General features: G+C 34.2%; 1 long non-coding RNA gene across 4 annotated transcripts; it reads right to left on the bottom strand.

Annotated features, from left to right (window-relative positions):
- Positions 1 to 1,208: 1,208 nt before the first annotated feature.
- Positions 1,209 to 6,647, bottom strand: LOC127901050 (uncharacterized). 4 transcript variants are annotated; one of them, XR_008053022.1, is made up of 7 exons: positions 6,465 to 6,647; positions 4,881 to 4,963; positions 4,255 to 4,496; positions 3,955 to 4,070; positions 3,235 to 3,435; positions 2,813 to 2,842; positions 1,209 to 1,632 (listed from the first exon to the last, which is right to left on the bottom strand). It is a non-coding gene; the product is annotated as an uncharacterized LOC127901050 (long non-coding RNA). The 4 variants fall into 4 exon arrangements; XR_008053017.1 differs by lacking the exon at positions 2,813 to 2,842 and having other exon boundaries at positions 3,226 to 3,435; positions 6,465 to 6,645; XR_008053021.1 differs by lacking the exon at positions 2,813 to 2,842 and having other exon boundaries at positions 4,255 to 4,535; positions 6,465 to 6,644.
- Positions 6,648 to 10,886: the final 4,239 nt, after the last annotated feature.

The following is a 10,886-nucleotide window of genomic DNA, read 5'->3' as shown; positions in this document are numbered from 1 at the left end:
ATTTATTTACTAGTAATTTTAAAAAATTAAAATAAAATTAAAAATTAAAATAGGAAAATGGGTAGGGGATGGGGATTCCACCTCATCCCCGTCCCCTCCCCGAAAAAAAAATTGGGTAAAAAAATTTCCCCGTCCCCTCCCTGAATAAGAAATTGGGTATGAAATTATCCCTATACCCTCCCCGAATGGGGAAAATCCCCGAGGGTACCCATCCCCGTGGGGATTTTTGCCATCCCTAATGCAATCAGAGTCATTACCCTCCTATCCTCACAATAGGATAAGATTTTCCATTTATTGCGTATTTAACTACAGTTCTAGACTCTAGTGTTACAGAGATTGTCGGCAAAAGTAAAACAGATCATTCTTGTTAATTTCCCTGGATGATCAGTATGCTCTCAATCTCTATACTTAGTCATAGATATACAACCATGTCAAAAGCTAGCCCCTCCCAACTAAAAGTCCAAACGGATGACAAAAAGTGAACATTGTCCCACTGACAAGAAACTTGGTCTTCCCTCTTATCTTCAAAAATGCAATCTTGCCGAGTAACCCAAAAAGGAGCTAGAGCCAGAGAACCTTAGCTTTCTATCCTTGCCCAAAAGCAAAAACATTTTTCATTAGCAAAGAGCTACAAGAACTTGGAGCATCCTAAAACCAATAACATAATTGAGAATCAAAGCATGTATCCGTAAGCATTTATTTAGTACCAAAACCAATTTTAAATTTCTGATAGGCTTACTTAATTGCCCAAATTCTACCAAGCTTTTCAGTTAACCTGCTCAGAATACAATCCACAGGTACATTTAAATAAATTGGGTTATTTAACGCCTATAATCTTTGAAACCTCATCAAATTGCTACCAGAAGTAATCCATACCAAACAATCAACACATGAAATACTAAATACTTCTCTTATTACTACTCATGGAACAAAACATTAAAATAGGCTCAGTATACCATTAGAGGAATAAATCCATACCAATAACAAGCTAAATATGACATCTTTCTAGAATTAATAATTCTGCAACCAAAAAAGCACAGTAATTATCTACATTCTAAATAATCCTAAAAACAGGACAATGACTTATTTATGTCATAAAAAGGACCTACAGACACTCTTTTAATCTATTTTATTTCCAAGCAAAAACAATATTCTTCTATTCTTTCTTCAACAGGAAAACAGGTTATGTTACGGTAGTCACTAGGCAGTAGGCAAAACACTTGATAACTAAATATATAAAAAGAAATAAAAAAGAGTTAAAAAAAATTACAAAAGTTAAAATCGAAAATACAAAAAGATTTAAAACGAAACTGCTTGTGAAAAATGAAAATATCAAACCCCTTCTTCAGAACAATTCAAAGAGTGAGTTACTGGTTCTTAATGCAACAGTAAGTAACATGCCGCTGAAACCCCAACCCTTAAACATAGAACTTGAACTCAGGAAGAGATAAAAGAAAAAGACATAGATGACTGACAGAGTCTGACTGAGAGAGAGTCGCCAATATACCGCACTGGTCGGCTCCCAGTTGAATTTGCAAGTTTGGGTTCGAGTCCCAGTTCCACAGGTAGTGAAAGTAGGTAGTTATCTTAAGTTCCTAACCAGCTGAAGTATCAAAACCTGTTTGTATAAGCCTGCACAATACAAGTTAATCATCAGCAAACGAGGGGGGCTGCAGCAAGAAACACACATCATGTACTAATTATAAAACATGCAAAATTAACCTATTTTATCAGTCACAAAACCCTTTTTCTTTAGAGATAATATCCCCATAGCAACTATAAATATGGAAAAAAAAAAATGACCACAAAGTAGAACAGTCTCCTCCTTTTCTCCAAACAAATATAACCATTTCAGTTCACACCTAAGCTGAGAACCATTCTAGTTTCAATTTTCAACCAATGAAACAACCATAGTATTCTTATAAAAAAAATGAAATAACCATAGAATAAAATAATTATACTCTAATTCAAATATTGCTTCAGAACTTAGACTCAATTGGTCAAACCTATGGAATTGGAATGACGCATTTATTTAACCCAAAAGGTGAAAGTCAAGCTTAAGGTTCTTACATATCGAAATGATCAAATTTCATTCATTCTGAACACGAGATGCAACTTTTCAAGTTATTCCAAGAAGCATTAAAAGAAATTTGTCTATCCTACATGGGCTGAGTAGTATACTTTAGCTAGTATCATGCATCATCGGTTAAATCATTTGGATTATTAACATTGATACTTTTTATTAGCTGAATTGATAACTTATGCACCCTAACTTAAGGGCATATGTGATAAGAAAATTTTATCTACATCAGGTGCAAGTATAAGCTTTTAACAATTAAGCTGTGACTGTTTGCTTTCAGGATCAAACGTATACATAGAGATGAATAAAACCCAGCACTTTAAGAAAAATTTGACATTATATCCCCTAAAATGTGGATATTATCCAATTTATCAAACCAGCAATTTTTATACCCGGCTGCTTAAAACTTCAAAAATAAAACATAACCTTCTCAAGTCAACACTACTATGAGCATTGGTTAATACAACATTTGGGGCCTCCGGGACCCTATTACTATAACACTAACAGATATAAGTGCATCCTACTAACGTAGCTTCGTCATTCTAAATACATGTATTAAAAAGCATAATATCTACAAAAAGGTAGCTTACTAAGTTTACTAGGCCAGCAATGCCAAAGCACAACCAGAACAGTAACAAAAATAGATGAAGACGGTTCTTTATTACAAAACACAACTTTCAAAAGATGTAATCTCCATGTTAAACCCCGAATCGAAATCAATCCTCCACTCACCACAATACTTTTCACCATCATTGCCCAAACCTGAAAAGTAAGGGGTGAGCTAACGCACAGTTTGTAGTTACACACAACAAAGGATCTTTTTTATTTTAAACACCCAAATAATTCGCACAACTTCGGTACATTTCTAACATAAACCATTGATATTTATATAAATATATATAAAATATTAATTTCTTAAACTTTTCAAGTTTGAAAGTTGGTATTCAACAGAAATGTCATAAGACAAGATCATAGCAACATACACACATACAAATATAGTGTTGCTCATGCTTTCGGTAGTTACGTATAAAGAAATCCTAAAATTACTCTTTCAATAATACAAAATAAAAACATGCCTGACAAGTCAGTAAGCTGTAAATCCTCAGCAAACATTTTCCCCCAATATTAATTTTGAAAAGAAATACCTCACATACTTTTGGGGCATTATTTGCAGGGCCACCACCCATGATTTCTTTTGTGGACTTTCACCGCGGGATAAAAATCTGACAAAGGTCAATCCAGCATAGCATACTTTTGGGGCATTATTCCCAGGGGCCATCGCCCATAATTTCTTTTGCAGACTTCACCGCGGGACAGGAATCTGCCTATCACCAATCAACCTTCTCAAACCTCAACTTAAATAAAAGGAATAAAAATTATTATTTCAGTTTCCTTACAATGACACACCAGACCCATGATACTTCTCAATAACAATAGTTATAGATAACAGAACCTCAGCACATCCCCAGTTTAACAACACATCCACAAACTTAAACCGCAAATAAAGCACCATATCATTGCAGGATACATAAACACAATTCAGCTACACTTCCTTTTCCAAACTTGGCTATATCACCGTTAAAGTTTAATTCTCATTCATGAATGTATCAACCAAATTAACTATCATAACTGATTTAAGTAATAACTATACAGAGTCTTCAATTAAAACTCGCAATCCTGTTGATAATTCTAACATGTCAATTTTTTATTTTAGCCACATAGTCATGTAATTAAATGGTTACCCATACACCCACTGCGTTAATTATTAAAGGAAGCAATTAAGCCATTAGCACATTAAATCTAAGCAAAACAACTTATAAGGACCCAAAAAGAAAAAAGAGAAAAAAATTACATGATCAAGCAAGAAAAACAACCTGATTTTTCAGTTTTGAGTAACAAAATCACTCAATTGCATATAAACACCAACTTTAATCCTGCAACAACAGCTCCTAGTTCTCCAAAGACTTCTCTTCTTCTCTAACTCCACTTCCTATTGGTAATACAAAAATTAACCAACCATACTGCCAATAATTTAAGAATCCCAAATTTAACATAATCCTAAACTTGCTGTGAGTTGCAGCAGCAGAAAGGAAACAATTAAGAAAAGTGAAAAAAAATTCATTAATAAAAGTAACAAGATTTGAAAATTGAACCATGCATGCACAGAAACTTACCCAAACCAGGTCTAAAGAATTAGAGTTATGAGAAAATCCAGCCAAACGCATGTTGGTTTCCCAGAAATTTCATACTTGCTGTTGTTCTCAGCTCCCTTAAATGCACAACTATTCTCTCTAAAACCCAATTGCTCTCCTTCCCTCCATTTCTTTATCTTCCTCTTCTCTGCTTTTTTATTTTTTTTCCTCGTTCTCTCTCCGTTATTCCGAGGTATCCGCCTTATTGGGTAGAATGCCTTCCGCTGTGGGTTATCAACCTACCCTTAGTACCGAAATGGGTTCTTTACAAGAAAGAATTACTTTCTCCCTCTTTCTTATTTTTATTATTATTATTACCCGAACTTTAATTTTGCTTGTTACAGAACTTAACCAAAGAATAAAGACACGTTATAAACTGGTTGTGGGCTGGGCTTAGTTATAGATTAAAAACAAAAACAACAGCGGAAGCTTAGAGCAATTAAAACAATGACAATAATAATAAAATAACATATATAATTATAAATAAATAGATAAATTCAACTTAGGATAAATTTGGCGTGTTACAATAACTCCCCAAGCCACCACTGTATTATAACCGATAGACAAGAATAAAATAAAAAAACAGTGTTAAGAAAGTTTCAAGGAACCTTGTGGTCAAATGTCAAATCTGACTTCTTCGAACGAGCTAGAGGCCAACAATGAAAATTTCACATAAAAGGAACCGGTATACCTGCAAAATAGCTTAAATTAAAAGTTTTCTTACTCGTTCCCGAGTGACGCCAACAATTTCCAAAACTTTTTGTTGGACCTCACATTTATAAATTCTCAAAACTTCCTCCACCAATCTGACAACATCACAGAAAACAAGCAACACCACATTTAATTCTCTTTAAGTTGATGTGAGGATATAATGAGAAACCAATCATAGAACATGTCATGAGCAAGGGCACAAGCAGAGGAAAGATCTTCAATGCCTCAGTGTGATGATAATCATCATGAAACAACATCAACAGATGTGATTTAGGGATACATCTCATATAACAACCTTCAAATGATCTTAATATACAGCAATTGATATAAAATAAAGAAAGAGTTTACATTTTTTTTGTGGGGGGGGGGGGGGGGGGGGGAGGAATTACTGAAGTAAAGGCTGAGCTCGTTACCGTTCTTTCATTTGTATGTAAAGTCTCTCAAATTCTTTAGTCATGGCGTAATAGATTCTCCTCTATACATAATGAATAATGCTGTTAAAAGAAGCCCCTGAACTTAGAATTACTTCCACCTCTTTATATTCTTACCTCTTTATATTCTTACTTATAATAAGGCATGAGTGAGTTTTGGTGTATTTAACGGGATTTAGAATGGTATTTACCCCCATTTTATCTTGCAATTACAAAACCTCGAAAGCCTCTTGCAAAACCTGAATTTAGATGAATGGACTTCAAATGAAAGGATTTTGTTGCAAAAGCTACAAAATACAATGGCATAGTGAAAATGGGAAAATGAAAACATAAAGCAAAAGAAAAAGTTTCCATCTGATAAAACAAATACAAAAAATCCAAGTTTCTTATTTGCCATGCCAATATTATTCATGAAGAACTAATCTAATTTCTTTTCCAGAACTGAACCAACTTGGTTACTACGACATTACTCTTTCGCTTCTACACTCATTTTCTGCACAGTTGCGGTTCGTCAACGGCCACGTTCACCGAAATGAGTCCACTCTCCCCACTTAACTTATTTCCCCAACGTGTAGGACTCCTATCATTATAAGCAATATAAAAAGCCCTCCTAAAAAATCCACCACCTGTTTGGCTAGAGAAACTCCATTACTCATTTCCACACTCTCAATTTTCACCCCTTTCATCAAAACACAAGCATTACTTACCCATGTTTAGACATAATTTATTTTTCTGATATCACATCATTCAGGGAAAAAAAAAACAATTAACTGACTTCAGCACATAAATTACAACAAGCTGTTAATTCACATAAACAAGTAAAATTAACTCAATCAAGTGAGGTAGGCACAAAATGACCTCAATGAAGTATCAAAGGCCTCTAAAATCAAATCAAATTCAGTTGAACAAAGAATCACTCATCAAAGATAAACAAAAGAAAAAAAAAGCAATGAATAACAGAAAGAAATTCTGGTTAAGTGATTTCGTCAGCAAATAAGACAAAATAGAAATTCTGAAATATACCTAGGGTTTCTAGCTTTGGGAATTTACCTAATGAGAAATCAGTCTCACTGTTTCTAGATTTGTAACTTCAGTATCATAGCGGAGCGACCTCGATCAGCTGAGATAATCAGATTTCGCACCGGCTACGATGCAAATGTTTGGGTTTGGGTTTGGGTTTGACGATGGACGAAGGAATGTTGGGGTTTTGGGTGAGTTAAGGATTTTATTTTATTCAAGCAAAGTGACCAAATTAACCTTTCAAAATAATTAAAGTATCCCTAGGTTTTTTTTTTTTTATACATAAAGTATCCCTAGGTTGTTACACATTTAATGTCCAGAATAGTTAATTAAACTTCTGCTCGTGTATTTATGGAGCACGTGAGTTCGTGTGGAGAAAAACGAAAACGGGATAAAAGGAAAATTCGACGCAAAATTTTATTAGGATGCATACGTAAGTACCTTATCGAATATGCCTTAAAACAACGGCCTTTTTTTCCTGGGACAATCATATTATATATAACAAATAATACAGCAAAAGAATAGAAGTACAAGTAGAAAGGCAGCATCTAGGTTGTCTGCTACTCGGCTTCTAGTTCCACCCAAGAAACATCTTCGTTCCGGTAACCAAGCACAGACTCTGTTACTGCTATAACTAATTTATCACATGACTATAATTTCCAGAACACCTTGCGCTTGTCCAATGGGTTGTTCAACTTGAGGAGGAGCTAGCAGATGTGCGTTGACAGAGGTGACAATGAAGACAGCGAGTCGTCGAAGCCAGTAGAAGAAGTGCTGAAACAGAGAAGCGAACATTGCATAACAGAGTGATAAGACTATGAGGCACAAATACGCTACCAAGAACAGAGACGGAGCCAAAATGACAGAGGCCACTGCCGAGACAGCCAACAGAACAGAGAGTTCTCCACAACTCACGGAAATGGGTCGGCTCACTTTGAGAGGAACTCTGATGGGTGTGAGGATGAAGAGCAGTAATGGGATGACGACGACAGGAATCAGGAACCAGAACTGAAGCTTTAAAATTGGATACAGAAGTATCTTACTTGCACCATCTTGGACGTTCCAAGAGTTGCCATCCTGAGACTTGAGGAACAGAAAAAAGATTATAAGATTCAGCAATGGAAGAAATAGAAACCTCAAATCGATTGAAAAGTCCATGCCTGTGAATAAGATTTGGCAGAGATGATTCAGTTTAATTATTATGAATAAGATTTGGCAATGGCGGAGTTGAATGAATACGATGGAGTTTAAGTTGCGTGATACTATCAGGAAATATTTATAGAGCCCTTTTGCTTATTGTTTTCTTTGTAGCTTGAGGGTAAGAAACAAAGCAAGTCAAAAGGATTTGGTGCCGTCCTGGGTAGATCGTTAATACGACGTGTCCCCTTTCTTTGGAGAAATTTATTTGTGACCTGTTTAGTATCTTTCGCATTTTACTTAGTTAATAATTTAATTAATTTTATGCCTTATTTTCGTTTTACCACTTTAGAAATTATAAAATAATAAATTGGGTAAAAGCTCATTTAGTTCTTATATTTTAAGATTAGTATCCATTTAGTCCTTGTATTTTTAAAAATACCTCAAAACATTCATGTCATTAAAGTATTGATACCCCTACCGTTACTTTTTATTTCTTTTGGCTTACTTTTACAATATTACCCTTTTATAATAATTTTTTTAGATATTAATAAAAAGAAAATAATTAAATTACTAATTTAACCTTAAAAAATTATATTAATTTTTAATTGTCAAAAATTGTATGCAAACTACCAAGTGTGCAAATGATGCTTGCAAAAAAATTAATATAATTTTTTAATTTTCTAAGATTAAATTGGTAATTTAATTATTTTCTTTTTATTAATGTCCAAACAAAAAAATTATTATAAAATAGAAACCTCAAATCGATTGATAAGTCCATGCCTGTGAATAAGATTTGGCAAAAATGATTGATTTTAATTATTATGAATAAGATTTGGCAATGGCGGAGTTGAAGCTCCGTGATACTACGAGGAAATACTTATGGAGCTAATTTGAGGGTAAGAAACAAAGCAAGTCAAAAGGATTTGGTGCCGTCCTCTGTAGATCGTTAAGACAACGTGTCCTATTTCCTTAGAGAAATTTATAAGTTTAGTATCTTTCTCATTTTACTAAGTTAATAATTTAATTATTTTTATTCATTTTACTATTTTAGAAATTGTAAAATAATAAATTGGTGCGGGAAGTAATAGGATATAACATTTTACACCATAATACTTTAGGAATTGTTGAATATCCTCAATAAACCTCACATTTTACTACAATTCTGTTACTTAAAATTCACTTGCAAAATACTAATTTTACATGTAAAAAAGAATTGATAATTAATCAATTAAATTGTTCTTATAATCTTTTTTTAATTAATTAAACTTTGGTTTGCCAGCTGAGGTTGTTCTATGGTAAGTCTAATTTGACCTTTTTTTAATGAAATTCCATAATTTAACTTATATATACATATATAGTAGTTTTCTAGTCCGGGATCATAAAGTGCGGGAAACGTCTGGGAAATCTTTAAAACCGCAAGATTTTAAAGACTTAAAACTTAAAGTGCTTAAACCGGACGGTTTATGCATTTTTACGGACATTCTTGCACTTTAAAATTCCGAACTAAAACATTTCTTTCTCTCTCTCTCTCTCTCTCTCTCTCTCTCTATATATATATATATACTTCTGGATGTGTTTTCGTTGGAAATCAAAATTAAGAACTCAAATAATACAATGCTTGGATTGGGTCGGCTTTGTCAAATTTTTAAAATAAATTACCAGCTTTTGAATTAATAGAGTTGCTTTGGAACGCGGTTGGTCAGGTTTTATGAAAGGTACGTGGCGTTGTATCTAGATCGATGCAGAGCCAGGTCTGCCTTTGGAACCAGATCTGACTTAGAACAGATCAATATCCTGCACGTTCTAGTTTCCAGCCGATATACCAAATTTATTTACCAAATCTTTATTAAGTTTTTTAAGCAAGCCTAGCAACAAACATACATCTAAAGGCTAGGGTGCATACACAGTACCAGATCTGGATCCTAGAAATGGTGCTCTGAAGGAGTGGGGGGAGAAGAGAAAGAATACAATTGAGGATTGAGATCTGGTCTCGTTGCCTCAGAGGAACGTAGCAGTTATATGACAGATCTGATATAAACCAGTCTGCAAAGGATGCATGAAATTTAAATGCTTTAAAATAAATTGTAGAATTTAAAGTACATAAATTTAAATTTACATGGAAAGCTTTAAATAAAATTTACAAATGCTTTAAATAAAACTGGAAATAAAATGCTTACATTGACTGATTTTTCTTTGTAGAGAAAAGGGAAATTAATCGTGAAGGTAAGGAACTATTCTGTAAACAGAAAAATTTCCTTGAACCCTTCGGATTCCTGATTCCCAGAGAGAGAGAGAGAGAGAGAGCAGAGGAAGAAGAGAGAGAAGTTCTAAACTTAAAAAATGAAAAATCTGAGGAGTCTAAGTCTTCCTCCAGATTTATATACAAAACGAGCTTTACACTGTAGACTGTAGCGGAGCTGTAGCATACAATAATCTTTGGAACTCTGCACTGTTCACTGTAGCGGAGTTTGAAGCAAACAGTAAGCTTTGGATCGTATGTAACAGTAATCTTTGGAGCGTATGTTGGAATAGTGACTTTGTAAAAATACAATACGGGTGAAGAGACATGTGTGCTCTCACTTGTGTCCAAGGGACCACCCGATGGTGTAAGAATATAAAATGGATATTTACTTTTTTTTTTACAATAATTATTTACAATGCTTTATTGGAGAGAAAATTCTGAAACAATCATCTTCATTTTCATCTCCAAGGGAAATAAAAGGCTCTTCATCTTCATCTTCATCATCATCTTCAGAGGAGTCAGCCACTGATGATCTTGATCGAGAGGTGAGGAGTTGTTTCATGACTTTGAAGTATTCTTCTTCTATTTTGGCGCTCGCCAAAAGAGATTGGGCTTTGGATTTTTGGGTAAGGAATATTTGTTGGGCTTTGGATCTTTTTAAGGTTGGTTGTAGAAAACCTTTGGAATTAAGCCAATTTTTGATGAGGGTGTCAGTCAGTTTGGTTTGCTCATCAAATTTTGACCACCATTTAACTTTAAAGGTTCTTTGAAGGATAAGCTGGGAATCTTGGGTGTGAAAACGCAGGTTCCACATCCATATCCATGGTAGAAAGAAGTTTGTGCAAAAACAGAGAAAGGGGGGAAATCTTTTCTCTGAGTCAGAGGGTATATAATGAGCTTTGAAGAGGTTTAGACAATTCGTGGCGTTTGGAGTTAAGATTTGTGGTATTGGGTGACACAACTTAAAAGTAAATTTTAACTCCCAAGTATAAGAGTGTCTTGTTGTATTATAACTCGGTGAGTCCGAGGTCGATCCACAGAGAAAAGATTTAATTAGTTTATTTTATTTT

This window comes from Citrus sinensis, chromosome 1 (genome assembly GCF_022201045.2).
Source record: "Citrus sinensis cultivar Valencia sweet orange chromosome 1, DVS_A1.0, whole genome shotgun sequence".
Classification (NCBI taxonomy): Eukaryota; Viridiplantae; Streptophyta; class Magnoliopsida; order Sapindales; family Rutaceae; genus Citrus; species Citrus sinensis.
The sequence above is the reverse complement of the archived record's forward strand: the minus strand, read 5'-3'. Positions and strand labels throughout refer to the sequence as shown.